General features: G+C 40.4%; 1 protein-coding gene across 1 annotated transcript in view; it reads right to left on the bottom strand.

Moving 5' to 3' along the window:
* Positions 1 to 10,166, bottom strand: part of JAKMIP1 (janus kinase and microtubule interacting protein 1) — a 178,344-nt gene extending 168,178 nt beyond the window's left edge. The window contains exon 1 of the mRNA XM_019526600.1: positions 9,977 to 10,166. The gene's annotated coding sequence lies outside the window, so the exon portion shown is untranslated. The remainder of the gene's footprint in view (positions 1 to 9,976) is intronic.
* Between the last annotated feature and the right edge of the window lie 501 nt (positions 10,167 to 10,667).

Here is a 10,667-nt window from a genome sequence, read left to right as displayed (position 1 = left end):
TGGCAGACCAGGAAGTGGACTGGAAGTGCTTCTGGTCCACTGCCAAGTGCACTGGTGACCCCCCACACACACACTCTCGTGCAACACTCCATCCACCCTGACATCTCAGCATTCACAAGCCGCCTGGTACCTTGAGGTATGTAGAAAAAATAGTTAAAGCTGCATCTATGTCCAAATCATTGAATCTTTCTGAATCTCTCCAAATTGATTTGGAGAGTTCTGACTTGGTTTGGAGAGATTAAAGGGTCTCCTGATTCGATTCAGAGATTCAGCCACTGCAATCAAATCAGCAACCAAAGCTTTGCACAGCCCTACTTTCTACCTTCTCTGTACAAGTAGCCTAATTTCTAAATTTATTCACAATCTCAATCTCCTGGTCTCTGTGGTGTTAATATCTTCTCTAAATTCATTCTTACTTCCCCTGTCAAAATTTTTGAAGATGGACTAGATGAATAGCATGGTAGAAGTTTCTATGGGACACTAATTAAAAATTAAAACCAGAAACAAAATTTGCATTAAAAAATGTCCTGCTTGTCTAGTCTTGACAGTTTGACCTCTTCCAGCTTCAAGTAACCCATTTTCATCACTTTCTTTAAGAAATGGTCTACCAAATGTTATAATTCCTTACATTTAGACTAAATGTTCCAGTTTTTAATTCAGCCCTACTTACACCTACATTATACCCTAGGGAGATTCGAGGAACATCTGTAAAGTTTAAGTAATTAGGAGCGTACAATTAGTTCCTACTCAACAATTTAACTTCTGCAAAACACCCTAATGTTCTCTTTATTGCCAATTGACTCCTTTTTCTTAAATTGTTACAACCCTCAGGACCACCCGTTAACTACTGTCATGTAACTACTGTAACACATGCACGTGTGCTGTCATTTCTACTTCTAAAATATTTACTCATGCCTCAGAACATAAAATTGAGGCACTAATGAAACGTTTCTGTGGGGGCAAATGACTGAATTACATTCTTGTAAACAGTTTCATATGAATTCTTCTGTCTAGAAAAATGAGAAGTCACCATTCCAATACTGCTAAGAGTAACATCCAGATAAACACTGAAATCATTAAGTCACTACACTGAAACTGTTCCCTGTGGCATATACTGAAAACCCCTTGTCCAAGAGGATGGAAAAATGTTGCATTTTCATTGTTTGAAACAACTAAGGTACTGCAACTCTTCAATAGAATAATAATCAGATATTATCTCTATGCCAATTACTCAAAATCTTTTCATCGCAGACTGGGTCTCCAACCTAGCCTCTTTAATCTCTCCCAACACTTATTAGATATCTTGTCCTTAGTTTACGCATAACAGTGCCTGAACTGAACTCATCTTCTCACCCTCATAATGTTTCATTAGCACTAAGTAATAGGAAAGAGAGCTGTAGGAATGATGCTCCCTGGGCATACAGTGAAGCCAGCATCCGCCTGGTAACAGCATGACACTATCTTGCATCTGTACCCTTCTCAAGATGTTACATCCAATTAGGTACCTCCTGAAACTTGGCCCTCTTTCTCCAGTCCTACTTATGTTACAGCTTCTCCTGTTTTTCCACCACTGCTGAAAACACCATCCTATTAGGCAGTTAGGCCTGTGAAAAGGAGACCATTTTGACTCTATTTCTCTTGACCAACTCATAGTGTCCAAATCCTGCTGCTTCCCAAGCAGTCCTTTCCTATACATCTTTACAAATGAGCATCTTGTTTCAGTCTTCATCATATCTCAGCTTGATTTCTTCAACAACTTCCTCTCTGGTATCCCAAAACATGTATGTTGTCCCTCTCAATTCTACACAGAATACTAAGCCAATTATTCCTTTACACCACCACTCTTCTCAATTAAAAGTTAGAGAAGAATGCACGTGGATTTTAAAGGCTGACACTTGTCCAATGATGCAAAAAGTCTGGGAACCACTGAAAAGCAGATTCAAAAAGCCAACTTCAAAATCACATAGCCAACAGTAAGTATTTCTTTCAAGAGTTATTTGGTTACATAACCTGGCAAACCAGAATTTACAAGAGCATCTGCAATAGCACCACCTAGTGCCATGTAGTAATATCATCTCTTTAAATTAACATTACCCTGATGCCCAAGCATACTTCTCAATGCTTCCAAATATTTTATTTTAATTTAAAAGTAAATCTCAATATTGAAGGCATAATAGAACTATGGTGATAATACCATCTAAAAGCAATCTTCATTTTTTGTTTTAGGTTCCAAAGAGTGAAATGCATTAAGTGACTAACTCTCAAAGATAATGAGGCAATTTAAAAAAGAAAACAAATTCTGCGAAAACCAACAAGCTTCCATAATTGAGCTACAAGAGAAACAGCTACGACTGTTTCAGAGTAGAGCACATCATTAATAAACATATTCTTAAATGTGAATCATTTAAAACCCGTGACTTCAACATACAGCATCTTGCTCATTTTCATTAGATTTCAGGTTTTTATTTAATCCATGAAACATGTGTATTTAAAAGAAAACACCTTGAACTCAGAATGAAAATATTTGTTGGAGTGCTTTAATCTGGTGAAAGGCTTATATAAATGTATCCAGGAATTAAACAGAAGATCTATTGGAAAGCATTACTTTTATATTAAACTATGCCATCCTGCCATGTTTGCCTGCAAAAATGCAGTATTGGGCTAACAAGTAAGAACTTGCCAATTAACCTGCTTTTTGTTTCCTAGACTGATCACAAATGCACAAAGCATGCAAGAAGAGCAAAAACAAGTTACATTTTGGAGACAACTTTAGCTTAATACTCCATTTGTTTATGATGATGATCCTTAGGTAATATCATTCTTTTGCTACTCAGAACTTCAAACTACTCTATTAGAAATCAACATATATTAAATTCACATAGCATCATACAAAGGTAGAGCTGGAAGGGACCACACAAAGTCACCGAGTGCAGTCCCCTGCTTAAGAAAGGATGAACCCTGACTAAATGATCCCAGCCAAGTGTCTGTCTAACTTGCTTTTGAAAACTTTCAAGGATGGAGATTCCACAGTTTCTTTAGGCAGCCTGTTCCAATGCTGGACCACTCTTATAGACAGAAAATTCCTCCTAATCCCCAACCTAAATTTCTCCTGCTGAAGCTTGAGGCCATTGCTCTTAGTGCTATCCCCTATGGTCACAGAGATAGGCCTTGAAACACATTTGTAAGTTTTATTTACCTGAAGAACAGTTGTTCTTCAAGTAAATGCTTCTCTTTGTATATTTTAAGCCGGTTTTATATTCGCATGTTTCTCATGAAATCATATGTACACAACAGATTTCTTCAAATTATTTTTCTAACAGTTCTAGACACACTATTCTTTGTCTATAAAACCTACAAATGTGTTTCAACCCTTGATAACCTTACTCTAAGCAGTTGGCTTTAGAACAAATATTCAATAACTAGCAAAGATTTTGAGCTCTGAGCAATCATCTATTTGGGAACAGTTTTAACATCTAGAATGAAAGCAGAATTAAGCAGCAGACTCTCAAAGAGGAATCAACCTTCTCAATATCCAGCTCCCCACTTACTCATCATTTGCTTCAGGTACAACACAAAAAACTAAAGTAATACAAATAGTTCCTACCTCTCCTTCTCTATAAAATGCACAAGCAGCTTGCTAGCATGCTGATGGTCTGTTCTTCAGCACTGGATTAGAAGTCTCAGAGCCAGCAGCATGAAGAAGTTTTCATGTCCAACCAGTTGTTTGTTTTTTTAATATACCCAAAAGCTTGCAAAGGAGAATTTTTCCAACTATTTGAGTTGGTCTAATATCAGATTTACCCCCAAAAAAGTGTCTACCTTTCTCTTAATATAGCACACACAAACATCCCACGTGCAAACTGTTGCTAGTAAGTGACAAAAATACTGCATACCTTATCTCACCAAAAACATAACTGTCCCTATACTTATCTAACTGAAAAATACACACTAAAACTGTCAATACTATCCCATCCAACTGCCTTCTAAGAAAAACTCTACATTTGCAAAGTTAGTGAAAGATATCTAGACACTAACGTTTTACTATATTTTGATAATTATGGTGTCCGTAATCACCAGATAGGGGAAAGAATGCATATTTTAGAGAAGACTGACTATAATACAGATCTCTGGAAAACAATCTGTAATAACTGAACTGTATTGTAATACAAAAATAATATTTAGCATTGAATTTGACCAATTTAAATGGAAGAGGAGAAAGGCAATTTTGGAAAATTCTAGCATTTCAAAAATTTCAGAACAAATAAGAGTAAAAAAAGTCGACCTGAAAAACATGCCTTGCCTTCCAAGCTGCGAATGCTAGCAGGCTGACATGGTGTTCTCTTCCTCTCCACATCCAGAACCCCAGAGCAGATGAATGCATCAGTGGAATTGCAATACATCTGTTCCCCCACAAATTCTGCTTTCTAATATCATCATGTCCTGCTGGAGCTTCAAAAAAACTCCATGTTCTATAGCAGAATCCCTGAGCCGCAAGACAACTTTACAGGAAGTAAGCACTTAACCCAAGTAATTTTTTAGAGCAGATTAGACAGACTTGACAGATCCTGACTTGAGCAGGGGGCTGACTTTGAGGTCCCCTCCAGCCCCACTTTTGTATGATTCCATGAAAATCAACATTAGCAAGAGAGATTAAGTTAAGGTTCCACTACTCACATAATTAGTCCCTGGTCATTAGGAAAGGCCAGTGAGATGACTGAGTGAAATCTTCAAATGTGCTCAAGTCTAAATCCCATTTTCAAACATCATGGATGACTCACAGTTAAAGTCATGGAAATATTACTAACATTAATAATAATCAACAGTCAGGAAAGAAAGCAATGTTGTCATTTTTTTTCAAGTATTTTTCACATATATAGCACATTTTAAAATACTGAATTCAACTTCCAGTCAATATGTGAATGATATTAATTGGCAGAAATAGTATATATGCAGAAATAGCAGAGCAGAAATATATGCACTTTTAAAAGTCAATATCAGATAGATTTTGCCAAATACAGAAAAAATATGTACCAACAATCTTTTGTTCTTAACCATGAATTTATGTGAAGTTATTTGCAACCTTTTCTAGTTCCTTACAACATTTACACCAAGGATGCTCACCCCCTAGCCTGTAGTCCAGATCCAGCCTGTGAAACTTATGTCATCTGGCCTGCAGGGCTCCTCACAGATCCAAAAACTGGTGGCAGGAGAGCAATGGCAATGCTAATTACTTGCCTGCTGCCAAATTTCCAGACTCATTGGGAGCCAGATGGTATGACCCTGTATGCTAGATTTGGCGCACACAACCAGAATGGCACAGGACCCAATCTGAGCATATGAGGTCCAGGCAGAGAGAGGCAGGAACCAGGTTCAGAGGGCCAGATTCAGACAGTATGAGGTGGTGTTAACCCTTTATAAAATTGTTAATGAACTGGCAGTAGCTTTTGGCTGAGCAACCAAAAACAGCTGCCAATTCATTAGCAGTTATGAAAGAGTCAGCACTGGACTCTGCCCCTGTTGCTTGTTGTCCTAGGAAAAAAGGGCATTTTTGGAGCATAGACTAACCATGAGAAAGGCAGGTGTAGACCATGATTCTGGAAAAAATACTGTTTTCTATATTCTGCCTTCCAAACCAAGGCACATGTCTAATTTGGGGCAGGGGGTGTGGTATGCAAAAAAATATACTGGTTATACTAATGAACACTGAATAAGTTCATATGTATTTTTCAGCTAATATATGAGTTTGTAATCACAAAGGTGTATCAAATTCTCTCAAACATTGGATACTAATGTACTAACTATTAACTCTATTTTTGTACAATACAAAAATAATCAAACAGGACCCAGATGGGTCCTAAGGCATGTTCTGTACTTTACAATTCGGACTTTACTCCTTCATTATTCATGCAAGTTTTCAATGAACAATCTTCCAATAAACTCATGCATTTTCTATAAAAGGGGCGCTCAATCCCTGGCCCACGGACCAGATTCATCCCCTGGAGCCATGTCATCCAGTCCATGGAGTTCCCCAACGGGTCCAAAAATTTGGTGATGAGGGAGCAGTGGCCTCATTAATTGCCTCTCCCCTGCTGCCAACTTTCCAGACAAGTGGCAAGCTCTGTGGGCTAGATAGTGTGTCCCGGCATGCTACATCAAGCACACAGGATGGTGCAGGGCCCAATCCCAGCATGCAGAAATGGCCAAGGCTGCACAGGGCCTGATCCAGGAATGTGGGACCAGCCACAGCTGTGCAAGGCCAGGTAGAAGTCGCAGGGCTTGATCCTTGCATGCAGGGTCCAATCCAGCCCACGTACTAACCCCATGCCACTCATCTGATCCATGGGACCAAAAGGTTTAGTGCCACTGTTCCATAATATTTCCAATACTTAGGGTCATATTGCAACCTCTATGATAAAAGAAAAAAAGACATCGAGAAGAACCACTTCAGCTCATTAGGTTTTCAGCATGATGAAAGGAGTTAGGAGAAGTGTCAGAAGCAAAGTGGGTGGTTTACAACCCTACAGGATCCCCCAAAAAGACTTGGAACCCAAACAGGCACCGTCTCTTCATGCTACTCCACTTTCCCCTGGGTAACAGCTTCTTAGTAAGACTTGCTGATATTAGCCTACGCAATCTTCTCTTGAGAAAAAGGGATGTTGCAGTATGGAAATTTATTCAGCTTCTAGGAGTGGTTCCTCCTTCTCTGAGGGCATTGCTGCTGAACTAAAGGAAAGCAAGCTAACAGTCACTCAGTCTACCTGGTCTCAAGCAATATCAGCATCCTTAAGTCTTGCACATTTGGGGCCAGAGGCAAAGAGTGTGCAGAGGGAAGCAGCTGTCCTTACTTATATTCCTCTGCCCACTGTTATTTTTTCCTGTGTAACCAGAGGGGACCACCCAGCATGCAAACCCCTACCATCACAAACCATTTCCCAGAAAAGCTTAATGTAGTTTCATAGTTTCTAGGGTCGGAAGGGACCTGAGAAGATCATCTAGTCCGACCCCCTGCCATGGCAGGAAAGAGTACTAGGGTCAAACGACCCCAGCAAGGTGTTCATCTAACCTCTTAAAGACCCCCAGGGTAGGAGCCTGCACCACTTCTCTTGGAAGTTGGTTCCAGACCCTAGCCGCCCTGACCGTGAAGTAGCGCCTCCTGATATCTAACCTAAACCTACCCTCTGCCAGCTTGTGACCATTATTCCTGGTCACTCCTGGCGGTGCTCGGGGGAACAGTGACTCCCCCAATGCCTGCTGATCCCCCCTGACTAGTTTATAACAGGCCACAAGATCCCCCCTCAGCCTTCTCTTTTGGAGGCTGAACAGGTTCAGGTCCCGTAGCCTCTCCTCATAGGGCCTGCCCTGCTGTCCCCTGATCATGCGAGTGGCCCTCCTCTGGACCCTCTCCATGCTGTCCACATCCCTCTTGAAGTGCGGCGCCCAGAACTGGACGCAGTACTCCAACTGCGGCCTGACCAGTGCCGCATAGAGGGGGAGGATCACCTCTTTGGACCTGCTCGAGATGCATCTGTGGATGCATGACAAGGTACGGTTGGCCTTCCTAACTGCCTCCCCACACTGCCGACCCATGTTCATCTTGGAGTCAATGATGACTCCAAGATCCTTTTCCGCCTCCGTGCTGACAAGAGGGGAGTTCCCCAGCCTGTAGGTATGGTGCCGGTTGTTCCTCCCCAGGTGCATCACCTTGCACTTGTCTGTGTTGAAACTCATCCTATTCTCATCCGCCCACCCTTGTAACCTGTACATCATCACCAACCTTAAGAAATCCAGTTTGACCTCTTAACCACAATACATGTGTGAAGGTAAACTGATGGTTCATAAAAATCTGTTAAACAAGCATTGGAATTACACCAAAACACTTCAAAACTCCTCTGTTTTATCAAGGGAAACCACTTCAGGTCACAGTCAACTCAGACAAGTGTGAAGCTACCACCAGAATGCAAGCATGTAAACCAGGGGTGTGGTGTAACATCCTGTGCTGTGCACAAAGCAGCTTTTTCTCATGTTGTATGCAAAATGTTAACAGAATCAAGGTAATGCATTTCCAAATTGCGGCAAATTGTTCCAGGCTTTAACGTTTGAGCATTTGGTACAATGCAATGCAGAAGGCAAGTTTGTGGGGGTGGGGTGAGAAGGGGTGAACAGGAATTAAAAGTTAGTTTTCTAAATCCTATTTAACAAAAAGTTCTAGGTATTCAGCACCTTGAAAAATCATGTAAATTATTTAGGCATCTATATATGGGATTTGGAGCCTACCTTTAGACACTTAACAAAAAAAAAGAAATCTGACCCAGAGTTATTACTGGACATGTGTTGATACACAGATTACCAGTTACCCATTGTCAGTGAGCTTTCCCATCAAGATTGATATTCACACTGTTTTAACTAACCAGGACAAAGAAATAGGAACCCAAAGCATCCACAGAGTGGAGCATCTCCTTGTCTAGGGTGACAGTCTACTGATACTGAGCTGTCACAGCAGATCTTATACTGTTTCCCCACCCAGATCCTGGACTAAAGGCATAGCTGGTATGCACCTGGATCATCGTCACTGTCCGAAGAAGCTGGTAGCAGTTTGCATGTAACAAATTAACTTGAACACCTCAGTTTCACACCAGTTGTCATTCCACTCGCCATAAAAATCACTATTAGTTTCAGCAGTCAGAAGGACATGGATCCAGAGATGAGGTGATGTGCAAAGGTTTTCCCCACATATCCAGATCTGTAGAGAATATCACTAGTCCAGACAAAAGCAGATGTGATCTAGCCACCATCTCAATTTTGTCTGATCTAGTTTCTTGCACAATAACCTGAAATTTCCTCACAGTGGGAAGAACTTTAATCAGCTGAAGAGGAAACATTTCAGACTGAGCTAGTGTGGAATAAATCTGTAACTCAAAAATGCTGTAGTTTCTATTCTGGGACAAAAACAGCTTGGTTTCCTTTTCTCCACCGCCATCAGTTAAGACCTTGCAAACCATATCAGCCACGAAACCTAAATCTATCTCACTTCTGTTTGATGTAAAAAAAAACCCATGTGCTCTCAGCTCTCCCAATGCCTAGAAAAGGTCAGCATTTAAATAAAGAGATGAGTTCTGATATGACAGTTGATTCTGGAAAGAAAACATAACACTTAAAAAATAAAAAAGCTGCACCCTCCATAACTTCTTACATGGAGAGCTCCTCGGGTATGCTGAAAAAGGATATAGTTTGCACCTGTTTATTTATAAGCAACTGGCCATTATAAGGATGACTGCACTTCCTAAACCTAAATTATGCTTCATTAACAGGTTATGTAAAATTACTATGTTAAAACACAGCTTGATTTGTAGAATCATGAACTCCCAAGTCTTTGATTTGCCACTTATTCACTGGCAGGTAAGTCAGTTCTCTACCCCATACAAGCTACTTTTCATTCATGGAAAAGCTACTCGTCTAAAAAAAGGCGTTATGTGGATTTATTCTTCATATTTGTATAATCCTAAATTTGTACACCGAGATACACTTTCCACAATGAAATTTAAATACAAGAAAATATTGGGAAGAATGCGTGTGCGTACAAGAGAGAAAAATCACAGCTCACACCATTAGCACAAGGGCTTCTTTCTACAGAGAAAAGGAGTTGTGAATACAGAATAAGAGTTTAACAAAAACATCTATAAAACAAGTTAGATAACTAGTAAGACACTAGTGAATGACAGACTGAAACACTATTAATGGAGAGAGGGGGTGGGAATTTTTTTAATCTATATTACAAATAACTAAAAGATAGAATATCAAATGGAAACATTACATTATGACTGGGAAACAATTTCTGGTTAACTGCATGTTTCACTCATCACCTTCCCCCCTCTGGTCCTTTTCTCTCCAGCTGCACATTATTGACACAAATGACCAATTTCATAAACATTTACACATCAATTTTTTTCTGTATTTAATGTTAGCAAGGCCACCATACCTTTTTCTTGTCCACAAATTTCTACCACAGTTATGTCCTAATTTAGGTCAAAGATATGGAGACTGTGCAACACCAGTAAGCAAGCAACTAGATAGCTAACTACAGGACTTTTCACATCTTGAGTGTTACTCCTGCTGGTTCATCTTCTTCCTCATCAACAAGGAAGAAATCCTGAAGAGTATTAGTGACATCATCTGTCAAAACACAAGAGAATACAGACTTAATCTGAGCCAGCTTTATCTGCCATACAACAAATAATAATATTGTTATTGCCCAAAGATTGTAAAGGTGGCCAAGAAAGGCCTCATCTTAAACAGAATAATAATAATAAAAACAAAAGGGCTGAAAGGGACCTCAGGAAGTCATCTAGTTCAACCTCCTGCTGTAAGTAGGATTACCCTTGTCTACACCAGTGTGCTCACAGGGTAGTCCACAGAATCTGGCTGCAGAGCAACCCCACATGTCAGCACGATCTGGTGTACCAAGACCCTGTCATCCAACCCCCAGGATTCCCCATGGGTGTGGAAGTTTGATAGTGGGGGAGCAGTGGCAGCATTGCTCCCAGAGCCAAGATGATGACCACTACCACCACTCACCCACCTCCAAATTCCCAGACTTGTGGGGAGCCCTGCAGGATAGATGACTTAAGCCTGCAGGTCAGAGGCTGAGAACCACTGGCCTAAACTATCTT

This window comes from Gavialis gangeticus, unplaced genomic scaffold, assembly GCF_001723915.1.
Source record: "Gavialis gangeticus isolate Ggan-Ray unplaced genomic scaffold, GavGan_comp1, whole genome shotgun sequence".
NCBI lineage: Eukaryota > Metazoa > Chordata > Crocodylia > Gavialidae > Gavialis > Gavialis gangeticus.
The sequence above is the reverse complement of the archived record's forward strand: the minus strand, read 5'-3'. Positions and strand labels throughout refer to the sequence as shown.